Source organism: Saccopteryx leptura, chromosome 4 (assembly GCF_036850995.1).
Source record: "Saccopteryx leptura isolate mSacLep1 chromosome 4, mSacLep1_pri_phased_curated, whole genome shotgun sequence".
Classification (NCBI taxonomy): domain Eukaryota; kingdom Metazoa; phylum Chordata; class Mammalia; order Chiroptera; family Emballonuridae; genus Saccopteryx; species Saccopteryx leptura.
In genome coordinates, this window is record NC_089506.1 from 212,404,782 (window position 1) to 212,413,292 (window position 8,511).

Genomic DNA, 8,511 nt, shown 5'->3' on the forward strand with positions numbered 1-8,511 from the left:
CTCTAAAATCAATAAATAATATCTTTTAAAAAATAAATAAATAAAAATTTTTGTACCTGATTAATGAACTATGGTTCTTAAGAGTATTGGCTGGGCCTGATAAATGAATTAATTAGAAAATTCTATCATAATTCCATTTGTTGTCACTTGGTTCATTGCTGTGAAATCACATTTCCCTACTCACCACCATGAAAGAGATGGGCTACTGTGGTGAAAAAACATTTGACATATATTCCAAGTGTTGAATTATTATGTACTGATCTGTATTTGAAAATCTGTGGACCTGTAGAATATTAGGTGCTCTAGTTCATAGATGTCCCCTCTATCTTTCCCCATTTAAAGACATGTAAAGAGAAGGGATGTAAGAAGAAGAAAAAAAGAATCAAATGAAGATTAAACTCCAAACTCTTCCTACCTCAAATCTTCTTTCCATATCTTCACACTAGAACCTAGATTGGACTCTGGTTCTCCATAGTTGTGACTAGAGCACAAAACACATGCTTTGTAGTCTTCATGGAGCTTTGATCTATGTAAGTAATCTACATGCTGACACAGTTCATATGCCCTGTTTGCTTAGCTGTTCCCTATTGTTGATCATTTGTTATTCCCAATTATTCCTTGCTATAACCTTTACATAACCAGTTTTGTGTATGTTTTCTACTACATCCCAATATACTTTCTCCTGTTATTCTTAAAATGATTCTAAAATGTGAACTATTTGATAACAGTTGCTACTGTGGTCACACAATCCTCTAGAAAGATTTAAAAATGTTTCATGCCCAAAGCAATGTTTGGCATTAATTTTTTTTCTGATTTAACAGAGATATAATAGGGTTTTACCTGTGTTTTATTTCACTACCATTTATTGAGGCAGTGAATTTTCCCAAGAGAATTTCTACTTTGTGCTTGATTCTATAGAAATAGTACAGCTCCTTTGACTATTTACTTGTAGAATCTAGATACTGAACTTTTTTGTTTGTAGCATGTTCTTCATAAATATCTTAGATACTAAACATATTTATCTGTAAGATGAAATTTTCCCTGTCTGGTGGGTTTTTATTGTGATATAATCCAAATCCCATAAAATTCACCCTTTTAAAGTGTATAGGACTTTCATCAAGATTGGAGAAGTGTATAAATGCTGTACTTGTCTTTTCCCACCACCACATCAAAGCTGCAACTAAACTATAAGACAACTACCCTTGTGAACCATCTGAAGACTAGCTAAACAGAATTCCTATAACTGAGGATATAAAAAAAAGAAGTCACACAAACATTGATAGGAAGAGGAAAGATACGAAATGAGCTGGTCCCACATCCATGTGTGGTGGTTAAGACTTGGGAGGGATTTCTTGGCTGTGGATATCCCCCCCTGCAAAGCCAGAGCTCCTAAACCAAGGCCACCCACGCCAGGAAAAGGATTCCCCAAAACATCTGGCTGTGTAAATCAGTCAGGATTCCGTCTGGGTGACATAGAGGACTTCTGTTGTCCCAAGAGTTCCTCTTCAAGGGATTGTGCATGGACTTACTTGCTGACGTACTCACTTGCTCTGACTCCAGCTTGGGGGCAACTTCTCAAAAGTGCCAGTGAAAGAGAGCAGAACTGAATTGTCTGGCTTCAAGACAAGGGCTAGAAGAACAGCTCAATTTGGGACTAAACAGCTAGCAAGCACCACCATTCCTCCTTGAGCCCTCGCCCTCATAGAGCTGGCAGGCACAGGCTAGTACCAAATCTGAGTCTCCATCAAACTCACCTCACCCTGTTGATTCCCTTAAATGCACCCTACTCAACTCAAATACCAACCCAAACCTCTTCCAGTGGCTGCTCCTCACAAGTTGCTAGGCTCGCCCCATGCTGAGGACTTTCCTAAAAATCTCCAAAAGGTCCACAAACCTCAAACAAGCAGCAATTTGCCTCAGCATGCCCTCTAACTCTTGTTAAACAGCTGCAGGACTAGTGGAAGCATGCCTCAGTTTGCACTATAAACTCTCCCAAGCACCTACAACTCCAGCACAGGCATCTATCAAACACAGATCACTTTGTAGCTCTTAACACTTGTCTCCACACCAGGCACAGGTAGCGCCTGACCTGGGCCTGCACTAGAATCCCTCCCAAAAGGCCCCAAAACCAATATACCTGGTGACTGGCTTCAGATCACACCAGAGCATTACCCAATTAGCTCTACGAATGACACATCCAAACTGTGGACTCAGTAGGTACCAGAACACTAATATAGTGAATAACACTCCAGGGGGCAAACCATCACACTATAGTTCATCTACTATAGTCACAGCCAGTCCTCATAGCCAGTCAGCCTTAGAGTCAATCCCACTCACTGACGTGCCAACAGCAACCAACTACAATAAGGAGAACACAAAACCAACACCAGGGACACCCCTGGAACACCTAGTTCAGGTGAGCAGGGAGTCTGCTCTATTGGGCCCCACAGGAAACCTACTAGATAAGGCCACCCTTCCAAGACTGGGAGACACATCAGATTTACCTAATACATAGAAACAACCACAGGGAAGCAGCCAAACTGAGAAGATAAAGAAACGTGTCCCAAATGAAAGAACAGGACAAAACTTCAGTAAAAGACTGGTTATAATGATCTTCAATGAACTTTGGGGGAGAGTAGGTGAACTCAATGAAAACTTACACAAAGAGATAGAAACCATTAAAAAGAACCAGTAAGTAATGAAGACTACAATAACTGAAATGAAGAATTAGATGGAATCAATAGCACATTAGACAAAGCAGAGAACCAAATCAGCAGTTTAGAAGACAAAGTAATGAAAAATACCCAATCAGAAAAGCAAAAAGAAAAAATAATTTTTAAAATGAGAATAGTTTAAGGAACTTCTGGGACAACTTCAGTACAACATTCACGTCATAGGGGTGCAACAAGGAGAACAGAGAACAAAGGATTGAAAACCTACTTGAAATAGATATACAACTCCAGGAAGAGAGTCACAAACAAGATAAATCCCAAAGAGGCCCACACCAAGACATGATAATTAAAATGCCAAAGGTTAGGCCCTGGCCAGGTAGCTCAGTTGGTTAGAACATCATCCTGATATGCCAAAGTTGTAGGTTTGATTCTCAGTCAGGGCACATACAAGAATCAACCAATGAGTGTATAAATAAGTGGAACAACAAATCAATGTTTCTATTTCTCTCTCTCCCTTCCTCTCTCTCTCACTCTAAAATCAATCAATCAATAACTAAAATAAAATAAAACACCAAAGGTTAAAGATGGGAAATTAAAAGCAGCAAGAGAAAAGCAATTAGTTACCTATAAGGGAGCTCCCATAAAATGGTCAGTTGACTTCTCAACAGAAACTCTGCAGGCCAGAAAGGATTGGCATGAAATATTCAAAGTGATGAAAAGCAAGGACCTACAACCAAGACTACTCTACCTAGCAGGGGTACCATTTAGAACTGAAGAAAAATAAAGAGCTTCCCAGACAAGGAAAACCTAAAGGGATTCATTACCACCAAATAAATATTATAAGAAATGTTAAAGGGAATTCTTTAAGAAGAATTTTAAAATATCAAAATATGAAAAATAAAATGGCAGTAGCATACCTATTAATAGTTACTTTAAATGTAAATGCATTAAATGTTCCAATAAAAAATAGGGGCAGTTTGCCCTGGCCGGTTGGCTCAGCGGTAGAGAGTCGGCCTAGCGTGCGGAGGACCCGGGTTCGATTCCCGGCCAGGGCACATAGGAGAAGCGCCCATTTGCTTCTCCACCCCTCCGCCGCGCTTTCCTCTCTGTCTCTCTCTTCCCCTCCCGCAGCCGAGGCTCCATTGGAGCAAAGATGGCCCGGGCGCTGGGGATGGCTCTGTGGCCTCTGCCCCAGGCGCTGGAGTGACTCTGGTAGCAACATGGCGACGCCCAGGATGGGCAGAGCATCGCCCCCTGGTGGGCAGAGCGTCGCCCCCTGGTGGGCATGCCGGGTGGATCCCGGTCGGGCGCATGCGGGAGTCTGTCTGACTGTCTCTCCCTGTTTCCAGCTTCAGAAAAATGAAAAAAAAAAAAAAAAAATAGGGGCAGTTTAATGGAGAAGGAAACAAGACTTGTAATGTGTTGCTTACAAGAGACCCACTTCAGATCAAAAGACACACATAGACTGAAAGTAAAGGGATAGAAAAAGGTATTTCATGAAAATGGAAATGAAAAAATCTGAAATAGCAATATTTACATCAGACAAAACAGACTTTAAAAGAAAGGATATAACAAAAGACAAAGGAGGACATTTCATATACAATAGCCAAACTATGGAAGCAACCTAAATGTCCACTGATAGACAACTGGATAAAGAAGATGTGGTACATAAATACAATGGAATATTACTCAGCCTTGAAAGAGAATGAGATCTTACCATCTGCAAAAATACAGATGGGCTAGAAGGTATTATGCTAAGCATAATAAGTCAGACAGAGGCAGACAAATACCATACGATTTCACTTATATATGGAATCTAAAGAACAAAATAAATGAACAAAACAGAAACAGATTCGTAGAAACAGAGAACAAATTGATGGCTACTAGCTGGGAGGGAATTTGGGGGCTGGGAAAAAAAGATGAAAAGATTAATAAGTACAAACTGGCCTGACCAGGTAGTGGCTTAGTGGATAGAATGTCGGACTGGGATGCGGAGGACCAAGGTTCAAAACCCTGAAATCACCGGCTTCAGCGTGGGCTCACCAGCTTGAGTGCAGGGTCACTGGGATCACTGGCTTGAGCGTGGGATCATAGACATGACCCCCTGGTCTCTGGGTTGAGCCCAAAGGTCATTGGCTTAAAGCTCAAGGTCGCTGGCTTAAGACCAAGGTCACTGGCTTGAGCAAGGGGTCACTCGATCTGCTGTAGCCCTTCTGGCAGGGCACATATGAGAAAGCAATCAATGAACAACTAAGGCGCTGCAACTAAGAACTGATGCTTCTCATCTCTCTCCCTTCCTGTCTGACCCTATCTGTCTCTCTTTCTGTCTCTGTCACAGAAAAAAAAAGGACGAACTGGCAGTTACAAAACAGTAACAGGGATGTAAATTACAACATTATGCCAGGTGGGTTCTAGACTTATTGGGGGGGGGATCACTTTGTAAATTATATAAATATCTAACCTTTATATTGTATACTTGAAACTAACAATATTGAATGTCAACTGTAACTGAAGATTTTAATTAAAAATTTAAGTGTACAGTTAAGTGGATTTTAGTACAATTCATGATATGTACAAAAATTTACCACTAATATCAGCACATTTTCATCATCCCCCAAACAAGCCCTGTACCCGTTATCAGTAACTTGCCATTTGGTCAATCAAAGCAGGAAGCATCAACTCATAGTTGCTTCTCACACGTGTCTTGACTGGGCAAGTCTGAGGCCTTGAACCAACAATCTCAGCATTCCATGTCGATGCTTTATTCACTGCACTACCACAGACTAGGTAGTTTATTACTTTTTTATTGCTGAATAATAACGCATTTTATGGATATACTACTTGTTTACCTATTCATCAGTCATCAGCTAATAGACATCTGGGTTGTTTTACTTTTCAGCCATTATAAATAATGTTGCTATTCATTACAAGTTTTCATATGGACATATGCTTTCATTTCTCTTGTGCTTATACTAGGAACAGAATTGCTGGATCATGTGGTAATTCTATGTTAAAATGAGTGACTGCTAAACTGTTTCCAAAGTGACTAAACCGACTTTCAATCATTAATGACCAGTTCGTTTTCCTCCTCTGTGGAATGATTTCATGGCCTTTGCCTTCATCTTTTGTCAGTTGGTAGGTATTCCTTGTATGTTAAGTATGTCTAATTCTTTTTCTATTATTATTGATTTTTAGAGAGAGAAGAAAAGAGAAAGAGAGAAGGAAACATCAATTTGTTGTTGTTGACTTATTTATGCACTCATTGGTTGATATGCCTGACTGGGGATGAAACCCACAACCTTAGTGTATCAGGAGGATGCTCTAACCCAGTGGTCCCCAAGCCCCGGACCGGTACCGGTCCGTGGGCCATTTGGTACCGGTCCGCAGTGAAAGAATAAATAACTTACATTATTTCCGTTTTATTTATATTTAAGTTTGAATGATATTTTATTTTATTTTATTTTATTTTATTTATTTATTTAGTATTTTTCTGAAGTTGGAAACAGGGAGGAAGTCAGACAGACTCCCGCATGCACCCGACTGGGATCCACCCAGCATGCCCACTAGGGGGCGATGCTCCGCCCATCTGAGGTGCCGCTCTGTTGCAACCAGAGCCATTCTAGCGCCTGAGGCAGAGGCCATATAGCCATCCTCAGTGCCCGGGCCAACTTTGCTCCAATGGAGGCTTGGCTGCAGGAGGGGAAGAGAGAGACAGAGAGGAAAAAGAGGGGTAGGGGTAGAGAAGCAGATGGGTGCCTCTCCTGTGTGTCCTGGCCAGGAATCGAACCCAGGACTCCTGCACGCCAGGCTGACACTCTACCACTGAGCCAACTGGCCAGGGCCCGATGTTTTATTTTTTTTAATTTTTATTTAAAAATTTTTTAAAATTAATTTTTAGAGAGGAGAGAGAGTGAGAGAGAGAGAGAGAGGGAGAGGGAGGAGCAGGAAGCATCAACTCCCATATGTGCCTTGACCAGGCAAGCCCAGGGTTTTGAACCGGCGACCTCAGCGTTTCCAGGTCGATGCTTTATCCACTGCGCCACCACAGGTCAGGCCCGATGTTTTATTTTTTTAAAAATGACCAGATTGTCTCTGTTACATCCATCTAAGATTCACTCTTGACACTTGTAAGTTTGACAATTATATTTAAAAATACTACAGTTTTTACGCTGGTTGTATAATTTTATTTTGTGCAGTTATCCGTCCCACCCTAAAGGCCGGTCCGTGAAAATATTTTCTGACATTAAACCGGTCCGTGGCCCAAAAAATGTTGGGAACCACTGCTCTAACCAACTGAGCTACCCTGCCAGGGCAGGAATGTTTAATTCTTTTTTTTTTATTTATTTTTTATTTTTATTTTTTTTTTGTTTGTTTGTTTTTTTCATTTTTCTGAAGCTGGAAACAGGGAGAGACAGTCAGACAGACTCCCTCATGCGCCCGTCCAGGATCCACCCGGCACGCCCACCAGGGGCGACGCTCTGCCCACCAGGGGGCGATGCTCTGCCCATCCTGGGCGTCGCCATGTTGCGACCAGAGCCACTCTAGCGCCTGAGGCAGAGGCCACAGAGCCATGCCCAGCGCCCGGGCCATCTTTGCTCCAATGGAGCCTTGGCTGCAGGAGGGGAAGAGAGAGACAGAGAGGAAAGCGCGGCGGAGGGGTGGAGAAGCAAATGGGCGCTTCTCCTGTGTGCCCTGGCCGGGAATCGAACCTGGGTCCTCCGCAGGAATGTTTAATTCTTTACCTGGCTTTTTTACAATTATTTTCCAGTCTATTACTTGTTTGACTTTTCTTCTGTTTTTATCATACAACTTTGTTTATTCTAAACTTGTTGCCATATTTTTACCACAAAATAAATCCTTTTGTCCTGTGTTGACCTTTCAAATTTTAATAGGATTCACACTGTCAGCTGCTTTACTTTTGCAAAATGAACTAAATACTTCTCGTTGATTCAAAAAACTAGATGAAAAATATTTTAATGATTATTAATATTCTTTTAAAGTTTTTAAAAATATATTGTCACACTGGTTTATATTTCACTTTAAGGCATCTCAGTTTCCTGTTTTACTTCAAAATTAAGCTTAATGTTCTGTTAAGTATTCTTTTATTGGTTATTAAATTCCATTTTTTTATGTATCATAAGGAGTCTAATTTTTTTTTCAGAACAAATTTTGCTAGCACCACCTAAGTTGAAATGCTGTCCTTTCATATAGGTTTCCACATATTCATATCAATTTTAGCACTCACTTTTCTCCACTGTTCTATTTACTCTTAGTCAAACCCTATTGCTTTGATGTTGGTCAAATAAGTTTGTAAATATGATATATATGTTTGCTCACTTATAGTTTGCATTGGGTGTGGGGGGCAGGCTGTAAGCAGGCAGGGTCATTATAGCCTAAGGTTTAGTTTTAAGACTAAGCCTTTCCCACCCTAAGTGACTTTGTATCAGAGACTTCCTTTGTTTGTATATTGGATTAAAGGTTTTGATTTTTACACTATAAAATGGGGCAGACCAGGAGCTTGCTCTCTCAGTTCCTGAGATTAGCATTAGAGAGCAGAGAAAGGCCACGTGGAAGACAGAAGCAGCAGCCAAGATGGGGGAGTGCTGAAGGAGAAGCCAGTTTGTGCAGTTTGTGCAGAGAGGAGATGGGGAACAGAGGTGAATAAGGCTGGTGAGCTAGAAAACTTTGATTCTAGGAAACTTGGATGTCAGTGACTTTGGGAGCCCTGAATGGAAAGGGAAGTGTTTCCCACTATGTGTATTTCTTGCCCGCCAGGTGCAAGCTAGGATTAAAGCTAATGGCCCACCAGTTCTTGGCTCCGTTGTTTCATTACCGCCTG